The sequence below is a fragment of the Magnolia sinica genome, chromosome 10 (assembly GCF_029962835.1).
Source record: "Magnolia sinica isolate HGM2019 chromosome 10, MsV1, whole genome shotgun sequence".
In the NCBI taxonomy this organism is placed as follows: domain Eukaryota; kingdom Viridiplantae; phylum Streptophyta; class Magnoliopsida; order Magnoliales; family Magnoliaceae; genus Magnolia; species Magnolia sinica.
In genome coordinates this window covers 21,931,090-21,943,883 of record NC_080582.1, presented here as the reverse complement: position 1 = coordinate 21,943,883, position 12,794 = coordinate 21,931,090, and the positions used below count along the sequence as shown (strand labels likewise).

The 12,794-nt window shown below is 39.3% G+C and overlaps 1 long non-coding RNA gene across 6 annotated transcripts; it reads right to left on the bottom strand.

Moving 5' to 3' along the window:
• Positions 1-2,164: 2,164 nt before the first annotated feature.
• LOC131258155 (uncharacterized) lies at positions 2,165-11,010 on the bottom strand. Of its 6 annotated transcripts, none has more exons than XR_009177910.1 (6): positions 10,297-11,010; positions 7,826-8,076; positions 6,439-6,517; positions 5,585-5,716; positions 4,457-4,524; positions 2,165-2,347 (listed from the first exon to the last, which is right to left on the bottom strand). It is a non-coding gene; the product is annotated as an uncharacterized LOC131258155 (long non-coding RNA). The 6 variants fall into 6 exon arrangements; XR_009177912.1 differs by having other exon boundaries at positions 4,457-4,521; positions 10,297-11,009; XR_009177907.1 differs by lacking the exon at positions 2,165-2,347 and having other exon boundaries at positions 3,161-4,524; positions 10,297-11,008.
• Between the last annotated feature and the right edge of the window lie 1,784 nt (positions 11,011-12,794).

Below are 12,794 nucleotides of genomic sequence, written 5' to 3'. Positions count from 1 at the left end.
AAAAACTTTTTGGGGGCCATAAAAGTTTTGGATCAAGATGATCTCTTTTTTTTTTTTACCTTCATCTGTGTCTGTATGACCTAATCGACAAATTGGATGTCAAATAAACAGTACAGTGGGCCTTAAGAGGATTTTAATGGTGGATATCTAATCACTATTGTTTTCATCTGGTGGTGCACATGACAACCACGATCCATACAACATGGCAACTACGACCCATGCAAACCACGACCCAAATGGGCTGCAGTTGTATGGATCGTAGTTGTCATGTTATATGGGTCTTAGTTGTCCTGTTATATGGGTCTCAGTTGTATGAGTCGCAGTTGTCATGTTATATGGGTCGCAGTTTTCCTGTTATATGAATCACAATTGTCCTATTATATGGGTTGTAGTTGTCATGTTAGATGGGTAGCAGTTGTCCTGTTATATGGGTCACAGTTATATGGATCGCAGTTTTCATGTTATATGGGTCGTAGTTGTCCTGTTATATGGGTCGCGGTTGTATAGATCGCAGTTGTCCTGTTATATGGGTCGCAGTTATCCTATTATATGGGTCGTGGTTGACGTGGGCTGCGGTTATCATGTTATATTGATTGTGGTTATCATGTTTTTTGGATCGTGGTTGTCATGTTATATGGGTCGTGTATGAATCCAATCTTTCTGCGTCATCCATTCATTTTGAAAGATCATTTTAAGGAATGAGCCAAAAAATGAGGCATATCAAAGGCTTATGTGGACCACACCATAGAAAGCAATGAAATTGAAAACCTACCATTGAAAACCTTTTAGGGCATACATTTTTTTGATGTAATTCAGTTTTTGGCCTCATGATGTTAAATTAAATTCTAAATCCAATGGACTGATTGGATTCGACACATAAATCATGACACGATCCACGATCCTTATAACACGACAACATCGACCCTTATTACGTTACAACCACGAACTGCACACGTCACGTAACAACCTCAATCCATGATAACTACGATCCGTGACAACCACGATCTATATCAACCACGACCCACATAACATGACAACCACGACCCATATGACATGATAACCACGACCCGGATGACAACCACGACTCATACAACTACGACCCATATAACATGACAATTGACAACCACCTATATCAACTACGACCCATATAACATGATAACCACAACCCGGATGACAACCACGACCTATATCAACCACGACCCACATAACATGACAACCGCGATCCATATAACATGATAACCATGACTCGGATGATAACCATGACCTATATCAACCACGACCCATATAACATGACAACCAGGACCTATATAACATGACAACCACGACCTATATAACATGACAACCACGACCCATATAACTTGGGCAGTATCCACTTCTAACAAACATCACAGTGGGCCCATGGATTATACATATACATCAATGTGGGCAGCATGGATTATACACATACATCAATGTGGGCCCATATGGGTCGTGGTTTGCGTAGGTCGTAGTTGCCATGTTATATGGGTCGTGGTTGTCATGTTGCATAGATCGTGGTTTGCAACGTGTTCACTTCATTTTATACCAAACCATTGGTACCATAGCTTAAGGCCCCACAATTGGGTGATCCAATCCATCCATCTTGTCGGCCAGCTCGCCGTGGGCCCAAAAAGTCCTGACTTGGGCAGTATCCACTTCTAACAAGCATCACAGTGAGCCTGAAAAGTTTCTATAGTTACCATTATTTTCTTTTTTGTGGCCTACACGAGCACCGTATCAGGCTAATATTTGGGCCCTACCCATAAAATGACATGATAAAAAGGATAGGCGACATGAATTATACACATATATCAATGTAGGCCCATATGGATCGTTGTTTGCATATGAGTCATGGTTGTTATGTTGTTTGGATTGTGGTATTCACGTGTTCACTTCCTCTTTGACATCCAATCTGTTGATTACGTCATACAGACACAGATGAGAGAGAGAGAGAGAGAGAGAGAGAGAGAGAGAGAGAGATCAGCTTGATCCAAAACTTTTATGGCCCCCAAAAAGTTTTTAATGGTATACACTCATTCAACACTGTTTCCTTGTAATGTGGTTGACTTGATATTGGGATATACCTCATTTTTTTATCTCATACCATAAAATGATCTGGAAAAATATATGGACGGCATGGATATACATCATGGTGGGGCCCACGGAGCACCAAGAACTAGCCATTAGCCGGTGGCAGGGGGAGTAGCCAATCTATCACTTTCTCGGGGGTTGAAACAAAAGGTAACTTCTTATTCGCTCCAGGACTGTACGCGGGCGTCAAAAGACTTCCGTGCTTGTGGGCCTAAATTTACGTGCAATTGATCCAATCCTACACACATAAGGAGAAAAAGTCAAAAAAGTAGCATTCCATGAAGATAGAATAAATGAATTTAAAAAATAAGCCATTAATTGCAAGGTGGAAACAAAACCACAATACACATAAGTCAACATGATCACAACCATAGATAAAACATCTGAAATAAGTCATAAATTAATTTGGTGTCTCAACTAGTTAAGAGGTAAGAAATCTTAAACAAAAGCTTTTTGTTTCTTTTATGTGGGTAGGGTAGGCGAGGGATCAAGTTAGCTAGTGGGTCGACTGACCTAATACACTTTTAAGTCAGGTTCTAGCTAGTTAAATGGAGTGGTGGTACGGATTGTCCATCATGTGGGTCCCACCTTCAAGGTGGGTTGCCCATCATGCAGGGCTCGCCTTGGATGTAGGTCATTCATCAATAGAGGCCGACCTTTGATATGGACTGTCCATCATTTGGAGCCACCTCAATATGGGCCATCAATCATGTGGGGGCCAGCTTCAATGTCCATTGCCCATCATGTGGAGCACACCTTTAACATGGACCATCCGTCATTCAAGGCCCACCTTTGAAGCGGTTCATCCATCAGCGCACTTTGGATGCGGGCTTTCTATCATTATGGGCTGAGCATTGATGTGGGCCATCCATATGTGGGCCCACATTAATATGCATGGGTTCATCCATCATCTGGGCCCCACCTTTTATGTGGACCGTCCACCGTGTGAGCCCCACCTTCAATGTGGACAATCCTCCATTTGGGACATCCTATGAAATCTAAAGCGGTGAACTGGTCATCACCTACAACTAATCTGTGAACGGTTGGCAATCAAGAGCCAAAATATCCATCAGGGTCTCGTCATTGTCTTCGAGTTCATCCCGGCCAGTGAATACTATAACGAGGTAGTCGATGATTTTCTCTCCAAAATTTATTTACAGGCACTGAAGTGCGGTCCTTCCTATTCTCTTGAAAAAAAAACACAAGAACGGTACAAATCCTATCCTTGGCCAAATCAATACATTTTTAGCGAAGGACAGGCACTAGTAAACAATACAAAGCTAACTCCATGTAGCTGAGACTATGACTATGATAATGATGAAGTGTCTCTTACATGCAAGACTCTTCCTCTGTATCAATAAAAGAATTTGTAGCAAGATTAATAGCAGCTTTAATATTTAAAAGAAATACAGGCCATGCATGATCTTCTTATCATTTGATAAAGAAGTTGGGAACTCAAAACCATTGCTGTAAGTGAGATCGAGGAAAATAGTTTACAAAAAAGGGAATAAAAATTTCATAGCAGACTTAAACAATTTAACAGGTTGTCCACAAAGAGAGACCATCATATGACAAATCACAGATTGAAGAAAACCTCATTCATTTAAACTATTAACATAATTATAATGTGCATTATCTTACTTGAGGAGTGATGTAGAGCGGGTCGCGGACAGTTTCATGGACAAGATGGATCAAAAAAGGCCTGGCTGACGATAGAAGTGATCCAAACCATCAGACCTTAGATCGGGCGTATCTCCCAATCTGGAATGAGTTATCGGACGTAAAATATATGATTTGGGAGTAGAATGGGCTACTTTAGCCACCCAACCCCACTACGCCAGGTTACGCAAGCCGGATTTGCGAAATACCCCCGGATCGACGGTCGTTTCCCTATTTTAATTCCGGTTTTACTATAAATAGTAAGTTTTAGTTTGATTATAACTCTTCATCCGTTGGGCTTTAGGAGTTGCGCCCAACGTGAAAAGAGCTTAGAATAATTAGGAGAACAGCTTGGTGAAGCCAAATAGCACACTATTTTCTGCCAAAAACCTTGCGCACTAGTAGACATCACAACTGTCTATAAATAGTAAGTTTACTATTTATAGTAAGTTATGAATTCTAGGAGTTTTAGTTATAGTTTGCTTCTAATTTCTCTCCCATTGCATGGTATCCCTATTTAAAGGGTTGTGAACTTGTTTATTTCATCAATCAATCAAATTTGGAATTTATTAGAATTTATATCTAATTTCTTGCATTCTTTCCTTGTGGATTCGAGAAGTCTTTGTGAGGAGTCCAAAGAAGCTCCATGGATTTGGAGTAGTTATCTTTGAAGAAGACGGTGATCGACCTCATCAGGTTCATCCCTGCGTCAAGGAGGTGTTATGGCAATGCTCCTCCAAAGCGCAATGAAGGCTGCTAAGACAGGACACATACATTTCAGTTATTTCTTGTAGTGCTTATATGCAATGAATGAGATCCAATGTAGATAGGGGAGCAGTGGAAATAGAAAATTAGATCAACTTAACCAAAAAGCAGCACAATCTATCAAGATTCCAAACCCTTCAGTCATAACCCCCGAAGAGACCATAGCCATGAAGCGGTTCCATCAGTCCAACAAAATTAACAAGTTCCTCATCTATCAAGTTCAGCAAAAGCAAAAGCAAGGCACTCACGCCATAAATTTCTAATCTTAATACCAAGTTTTTAAATCACATTCTGAAATCTAATCCTAGCAGTTAGTAGCAAAAATAGATGGAGAAATTTAAATCTACTCATCACTTGATTTAGGTTAGTCAGTTTCATAAAATCAGATAAAATAGAATAATAAAAAGTTTTGTTCCTCTTCAACCAACAGCCTTATCTTGCTGAAACCAAAAGATGCTGAATTAATGAAAATTCTTATGCCTACTGCAAGACAACTATTAGCTTCCAGTAGGTTTCTATTTTGTTTCCACTAGGTTTCTTTTTTGTTTCCACTAGGTTTCTTTTTTGTTGTTAGCTACCATTAGCATTAAATCTATCCAAAGTCTTCTTCAATGCTTTACCTGTCTGCACACAGGTATCATTACTCGTGATCATATTTCTAAATCAACTTTTTTCTGCACAAACTTAATTTCAAGCATATACTAACCCCATTCAAAAAAGTAGATGTACTAATTTATCCTTGGATACAAATACTTTGTAGAAGATAGTGAATAGAGGAATATGCACATGAAGAATCTGCAAAGGAAGTTAATCATGAAGAGGGAACAAGAGTGTGAAACATAAAGCTCTCTTCCAAAACATAAGAAACAAAACATGAAGGAGCCTCTAAAAGTTTCAAGATATTCCATACCATGATGAAACCCAAAGTAGAGGAAGTACTCACAGATAATGCATACAGTAAAGTAGAAAACAGTAGCAGTAAACAAATAGTGATTTAAACCAACCATACTTTTAAACTAATTGCATACTTCAAGGGGACTCAGTTACATACAATAGTCGCAGTGTTTGTCAAAGACTTCAAAACTAGCAGTGCATGCATGAGCCTCAGGCAATGTTGAGAAATCAATCGCTTGCAATCTCTTTCACATCCGTGTACAGCCATTTCAATCACTCACCAACAAACCTGAAAGCACAGGCCGAAGCCAGAAATGGGAAGAGCCTGCTTTGCTGAGTTTTGGAATCAATTACCTAGAGCCAAAGGAACATGATCAATACCAGTAATCATAGAAGGTGTAAACAGTGTGAAGACAATTAATCACCTCAGTTAAAGCTTTTGAGTACAGAAGCAAAACTTGAAAGTGGGCAAATATGATGAGATAACAAGAACACCAAGTCATGTTAATAGTTAAGGAAACATCTCCAAATTTCCTAGAAGAAAATGGTATGTATAGACGATGGTGTTTCACTGATTCAAGAGCACATCCTAAAGGATTGACAAATCAGGCCATCAAATCTATCCAGGGGCCTGATCAATAGTTTCAATCACATTTTTGACCCATTACAACTGGATAGCACAAGATGCATTTACGTCATTATGTGGGAACCATGTGTTGTCCCACTGTGCGGATCTAATCCCAGTCCAAACTGCAGGGCTTGTACAGTCCATATAGTTTAATGCATTGAATAGTTGAGTCCTTTTCCTACTTCAATTCTTACTTATTTTGACAGCAGTTGGCAATTAATTTCTTTCCTTTTGTTACCAAAATAGAAAAGTCCTAATTAAGTTTGAACTCCATACTACCGTATAGGCTTTATAAACAGAGAGAACAAGCCATGCAGAAGGGTCTAAAGACACTTATTACAACAGGAAAAAAGGTTTTATTTTTTAAGATCAGCCAACCTCACCTTAGTCAGGGCACAACTAGAATTGTCATTTCATTTATTTTAAGTCAAAACTGCAGATTACAGAGTAATCCAAGAGCAGCTGCATCAAAAGGTAAAATAGAAGAACTATTATTGTTATTGCAAATGCATCTAAAGCTAAATTGATGGAGGGAATCAAATAGTAACACGTGGCTTCCATTTTGGTAAATCATATCTGTGAGTGTGAAGGATTGCAGAAGACAGTTGCTTCCTTAAGACAACAGCTTTCTGCAGCACTGGAATCAAGGGATTCCCATTTGACCGTTGTTCACTCATAACACTGCAATGGGAGGACAAACATTCGTATGGAATCGCATCTGAATGAAGAACAGGCAGTCCCAAGGAATATTGCTGATGAGTTACTTTTACAAGCATAGGTAGTTCTATCAGTTCTGCATTCCAGACTAGGAACTTTCTTTTTCTTTTTTCTTTTCTCCTTTTGCAAGAACAAAAGAAACTGTCTCTTCTACTTAGCATCGGCAGTTCAAAACTATCAACTTTGACATTTAGGCTTTTGTGCTAGCTTTTGCATTATGGAATTTTCAAAGTGGACTAGAAAAATTGGCCAAACGCTTCTTGCATCATATACAGTAGAGATGTCATGTGGTATGCAGTTTTAATCATTAAAAGATCAAGTTTGATGATGATAATGATTAAGCTTTTATAAAAGAAGATATTCATGTTTGCTCCAGAGAGCTTATGCAACTCCAAAATAAAAAATAAAAAATTAAACACTAAGAAGGCATAAGGTTCCATTGAATGTTTACAATGTGAATGTTTCTCTAAAATAAACCAGAGAGAACATTACATAAACCAAATAACTATCTATATAAAGGCTAATAAAAGAAGGAAACTAAGATGCCACATAAAATCAATGTATTGTTCTGGGCGCCGGCAAAAACACGTTTAAAAAGCATCGCCAATAACCTATATTGTTGAAGTGCTCGATGATGTACATCTTCCTAGTTGGCGTGCTGGGCCCATTGGTTGTGTGGATCATGACGCTTGTGTTCCCTACAAAGAAGTGGATCAAACTCAACTTTCCAGCCATACTGTGGGAGTGTAGTTTTAGGAATGCTCATTTTATCTATGAATGCAAAGAGTGGTAAAACTAACAAGCATGGACGACAAACTGCTACATTGCTGCCTAACTGGAGAGCTCAGACTGAGGTCAATTACTCAGCATGCAAAGCTGCAGGAAGAGAATTTTCCAGCCAAAAATTCACATGCACGTTACATACTACACTGGTGATTGGATACATGTTGCCAAAAGAAAATGTATTGGTAAAAGAAGCAAAAATCCAAGTGGCATGGACTGTAGCTGTATGTTTTGGACAAATAGACTAGTAGAGGTAGGAGCAGAACTTACATCTAGGAGGAAAAACCACCTTCAGGTTAGAAAAATCTTGCTGTATGGAATTGCATGTGTTACATACTCCCCTAGTGACTTTTGAACCTTGTCTAACACATCTCGTATTTGAACTTTCATAACTCCCACGCTGCAAATCTAAGCTACTGGAAGACTAGTGGTCAAACTGTAAAAGATGGATCCACGATTAGCTGATGGGCCAAATAGATCTCAACTGATGCCAGTCTAACACCTTTATAATGTCCATGGTCCTGCATTAATGGGCATCAAGTTCGGATATATTATGTAATCATATGGATCAAACTGTCCACAAAAAGTAATCATTCAAATCAAAATTATTTAAAATTAGCAAAGGTCTTCTAAAGTCATGGCCCTTGATAGTGTGGAATGGCGGAATAGGATTCATGTAGCTGACCCAATTAGCAGGCTTAGATGATGATGATGAAAGCTTTCATGAAAAATTGTTCATCTACTTCCAATTCAAGACAGTGATGTTGAGAAAATATTGTGTAACATGGAGTTGTTCTCGGTTGAAGTTATTGAAAAGAAACAGAAACTATCATGGTGCTATCATTTGCTAGCATGGAATTTGGCACTTAGGAATTGGAATCTAAGATTTTCGATCTAAATCATTTTTAGCACCCCCCAAAATCCTGGATTTCAAATACAACTTGGATTTTCAAAAGGGCACCTTTTTAAATTCAAGAGAAAAGGTGGGGTGCAAAATCCGGGATTTTTAATCATATCTGTCATAACTGCTCTCTCCTCCTCTTTAAGGCCCAAAATCCTGGATGCCAAACAAAATTTCTAGATTCCACAGGATTGAAAATCCAGGCTATCAAACAAGACTGAAAGAATGAAAAATCAGGGTTTGAAAATCTAGGATTTGGCTTCTTAATTCAAAATCCAAATCCATGTTGCCTGACGGCCCAAAAGAGTTCCTTCCACCACGAAAGTTATTATATAGATAATCTATTTCTCATAGTTGAATGCCCAAAACAAACACTTAGGTACAAGGATTGGGTTTGAATTTCAGCAACTAGTTGATGCAGAAAGCTCAACCAACAATTAAAATGTTCCTATTGGTCCAGCTCCCTCCAAGTGGATATTGGTCATCCAGTGCTCCGATCATAGGACTCTACCAGTCGACATACTGAAGAATCCAAAGAAAGAATAATATTGTCTATCCTATTTATTATTGTGAGGCAATATAAGGGTAATGACAGTCAACTTATGTTTCATTCTACTGGTTCTCACATTTTGAAATAAAGACATTTATACTTATAGGAAGCCAAAGTTCATTGCAATGTGCTAATCAACAAAAAAAAAAGTTGCAATGTTTTCATTCCGACAATTTGTGACCGAAAACAATAATGAACAAATCTTCTTTTAATATCACTGGTAGGCAACAATATAAACTTTCTTTGGATCAACATGAACCTTGAACCAAACCAGATGAAGAAATTCATTGAACTTATAAAGATGTTTTAAAATAGGGATAAAAAGTTCTAGACAACTTCCAGTATAAATCAAGATGGGGAACAAAATCAAGGTTATAAATGTCATACCGTGTCATAAGCAAATGATGTCACTGCCATACTTTGGACCTGTTAAATAAAAGGAAAAAAGGAAACCCTAAAGACACGGTTTCCATCCTGCGTACTAGTTAATGCTAATGGGCAGCCTTTCCTGAATATAAGTTACTGAGGCAATCCATAAAGGGCATCTTAAAATATATTCTGAAAAAATGAAGAGTTTAAAAATGCCAAAAAAAAAAAACAAACATGAATCAACTCAGGGAAAAAAGGGGAAAAAAGGAAAAAGAAAAAGGAAAGAAAATGAATATATTTTCATAGAGGTAAGGACAGGAGTGCCATGTAGGTTTACAATTAGCAATTTCAGTGAGCTAACAACCCCATGGACTAGCAGGCATGGGCAGCATTCATGCCAAACTGTTGTAAAATGTGAATGAGCTGGCTCAAATAGAATTCTGAGTTATCCGAAGAAGAACGACAACAATAAATGGGAAAGTGTGATGGATAAACTATGAACAAATTTTTTTATCATGGAAGAGCATGACGTGAGAGGTGGCCAAGTAAAGACTGCAATGATTCACTGGAAGTCTCTAAAAGACTCATTACCCCATCCAAGACACCAACCAAAACATCATTCCTCACTTTGCTTTTGTTGGAGTCATCCCCCAGAACTCAGGTGTGCTCCACTATTTGAACCAGGTGGCCTAAAAATTACACACATTTGTTTCAAGAATTTCATCAAACACATGAAATGCTTGTTGCTGACATTAATTTCATCAAACACATTTGAACTAGTACAATGGTGCGACCCACCAGATAAGTAGCTCAGATTCTATACAAGCATGCTTTGTGTAGAAATAAGTGGCCTGTAAAATTCCAAATCCAATCAAGTAAACAAACAAAGCCATTAAAGATTAAAAGAGACAGGAAAAATACCTGAGCAGTCTCTTCAATTCAGGCATGCAGAGTTGGAATGTGAATAAGGTTTTAGGAGATTCAGTTCAGGCATAGCAGTTTCTCTCTCTCTCTCTCTCTCTCTCTCTCTCTCTCTCTCTCTCTCTCTCTCCTTTTTGGTTAGGATTTCATAAAAGAACCCAGCCTTCTCTAATCAAGGAAGCCATTGTTGCATCTCAAAGAAAGGAGAAGACGAGAGAGAGTGAGAGAGCGGGGCAAGAGCGGGTGGCTTGTGCTACCAGCAATGCAAACCAGAGAGAGACAGAGAGAAGGATAGGGGGCCGAGAGGGAGAGGGAAAGGATCAGACACAAGAGGGAGGAAGAGAGAATATAAAGGGACTGTGAGTAGGGTTTTTCATTTTATATTAGCGCCTTTTGCCGATGCTATGTTTTGGGCGCAGGAAAAAACACATTAAAAATGCGTTGGTAATACCCCGTCTTGTTGTAGTGTTCGCTCCAAGACATCTCAACTTACTAAATTAAGATATGTGAGGACTATAGTTGTTAGATTTGAGCCTTTTTCAATGATCCAGATTGTTTATTTGATAAGACTCTCTTAAATGCCTTGGTGCCCATAACAACTCTCAGATTGAAAATTTTAATCCATTATTAATATAAAAGTGATAGTGACCATTCATGTTCAAACATCTAAGCAGAAGAGGCAAATTCTTAAAGGGTTGAAGTAATCAAATCTCTAGTTTCTATTTGTTATCTTTCCACGGTACGAAGTGAGACTTGTCATGTAAACAGTTTGGATCATTGAAAGATGGCTGGCGTTTAAAGGCTCAAGTCCCAATGTATCTATCATAATGCAATATGCAGATGTATTTGAGTAAACATGTTTTTGGAAATATTAGCCTATTATCTCTTGACTAAATTTTATCCATTGATTAAGAGTCATTCCACTTGTCACTGTTAGATCACTGAGGCTTACTTTCATCCCTGCCAACAGGTGGGTCTTGCAATCAAGCTTCCTTTTGCCTTCGCACTCAAGAGCTAATCTCCCTCTGGCTCAAGAAATCACTGCACGCTTTTGTTACCTTTTGGGAGGCATATTACATGGCTTTCTTCTTTAAGAAAAATTTGTTAGCTTTGATTATGAGAAAATGTTTGATGCACTGCACGGAGCTCGAGCCGGGAAGCCTATTTCGGCGGTGGAGGTCATATCTGAGGTGAAATGGTGGCTTTCTCTCCTTGCCAAACACTCTCTGGTCCCTTTTTTCCCCCCGCCGAGTAGAGAAATTGCAGCGGAACTGGGGATCTCCGTTTCTTCTCAACTCAGGAAACCTCTTGATGGGATTTTTGTCCCGTGCTCGACCGGTCATGAGCCCTGCTCGACCGGTCATGGGCTGGTGTTCGACTAGTCGTGGAGTCGAGTCGTGACTCGACTCAAAGTCCAGCGAGTTCGGACTATTTTTCTTCGGGGTGCTCGACTGGTCGTAGGTGGCGCTCGACCAGTCGTAAGTGGCGCTCAACTGGTCGTGGGTGGCGCACGACCAGTCGTAGTTACGCAGATTCGTTTCGCGATTTTACTTGGATTTCGTGTCGTAAGTCCTTTCGCAACCGGGATGCGGAAGGGAGTTTCCTAAAACTATAAAAAGGGGTCTCTAGGGTTTTTCTAGGGTATGATGTGTGAAGGAAAAACACAAGAGGGTTATCAAAGGGGTGAGAGAGAGAGAGAGAGAGAGAGAGAGAGAGAGAGAGGAAGCTTGTCGAAGGGAGGTTATGTTCGTGGAGGTGATCTACCATATCTCAACGCTTCTATGTCCTCGTAATAGGTGAGATCTCTCAGTTTTCTTTGTTTCTCTTACTATTTATCCACTCCTGCATAAGTGATGAAGGTTTGATCATAGCAAGGTGTGCTTGTGATCAGTTGTAACGTTCTACTTCATAGTGGATTGTTGATATGGACGAGGTCCCGTGGTTTTTACCTTCTTTGAGGGTTTTCCAAGTAAAAATCTCTTGTGTGGTGTGTAGTTGATGCTTTGATTTATTTCATTGCTTTTATTATCCCATAATTCTGGTTTGTTCTGGAGGGCTAGATCCTAAGGTTTTGTGCAAGGCCCCCAACAAAGTGGTATCAAAGCTAAGTTCATTGAACGGATAGGATCGGTTTGGAATTATGGAAGGTGGCTCATCAAGGATGATCAACCTCAATGGTTCTAACTGGACCATATGGATGACTAAGATGGAGGACTTGCTTTATTACAAGGACCTATATTCTCCAATTTTAGGTATATCAGCAAAATCCAAGGATATGTATGATGATGATTGGAAGAAGATAGACCGAAAGGCGGTGGGGTTTATTAGACAATGGTTGTACGATTCCGTATTCCACCATGTGTTTACGGAAACCTTAGCCGCTAGCCTATGGCTAAAACTAGAAGGGCTGTATGAGAGGAAGACAGCCGGTGATAAAAATTTTCTGATAAGGCAATTTATGAATCTCAAGTTCAAGGATGGTGGTTCTGTGGGCGAGC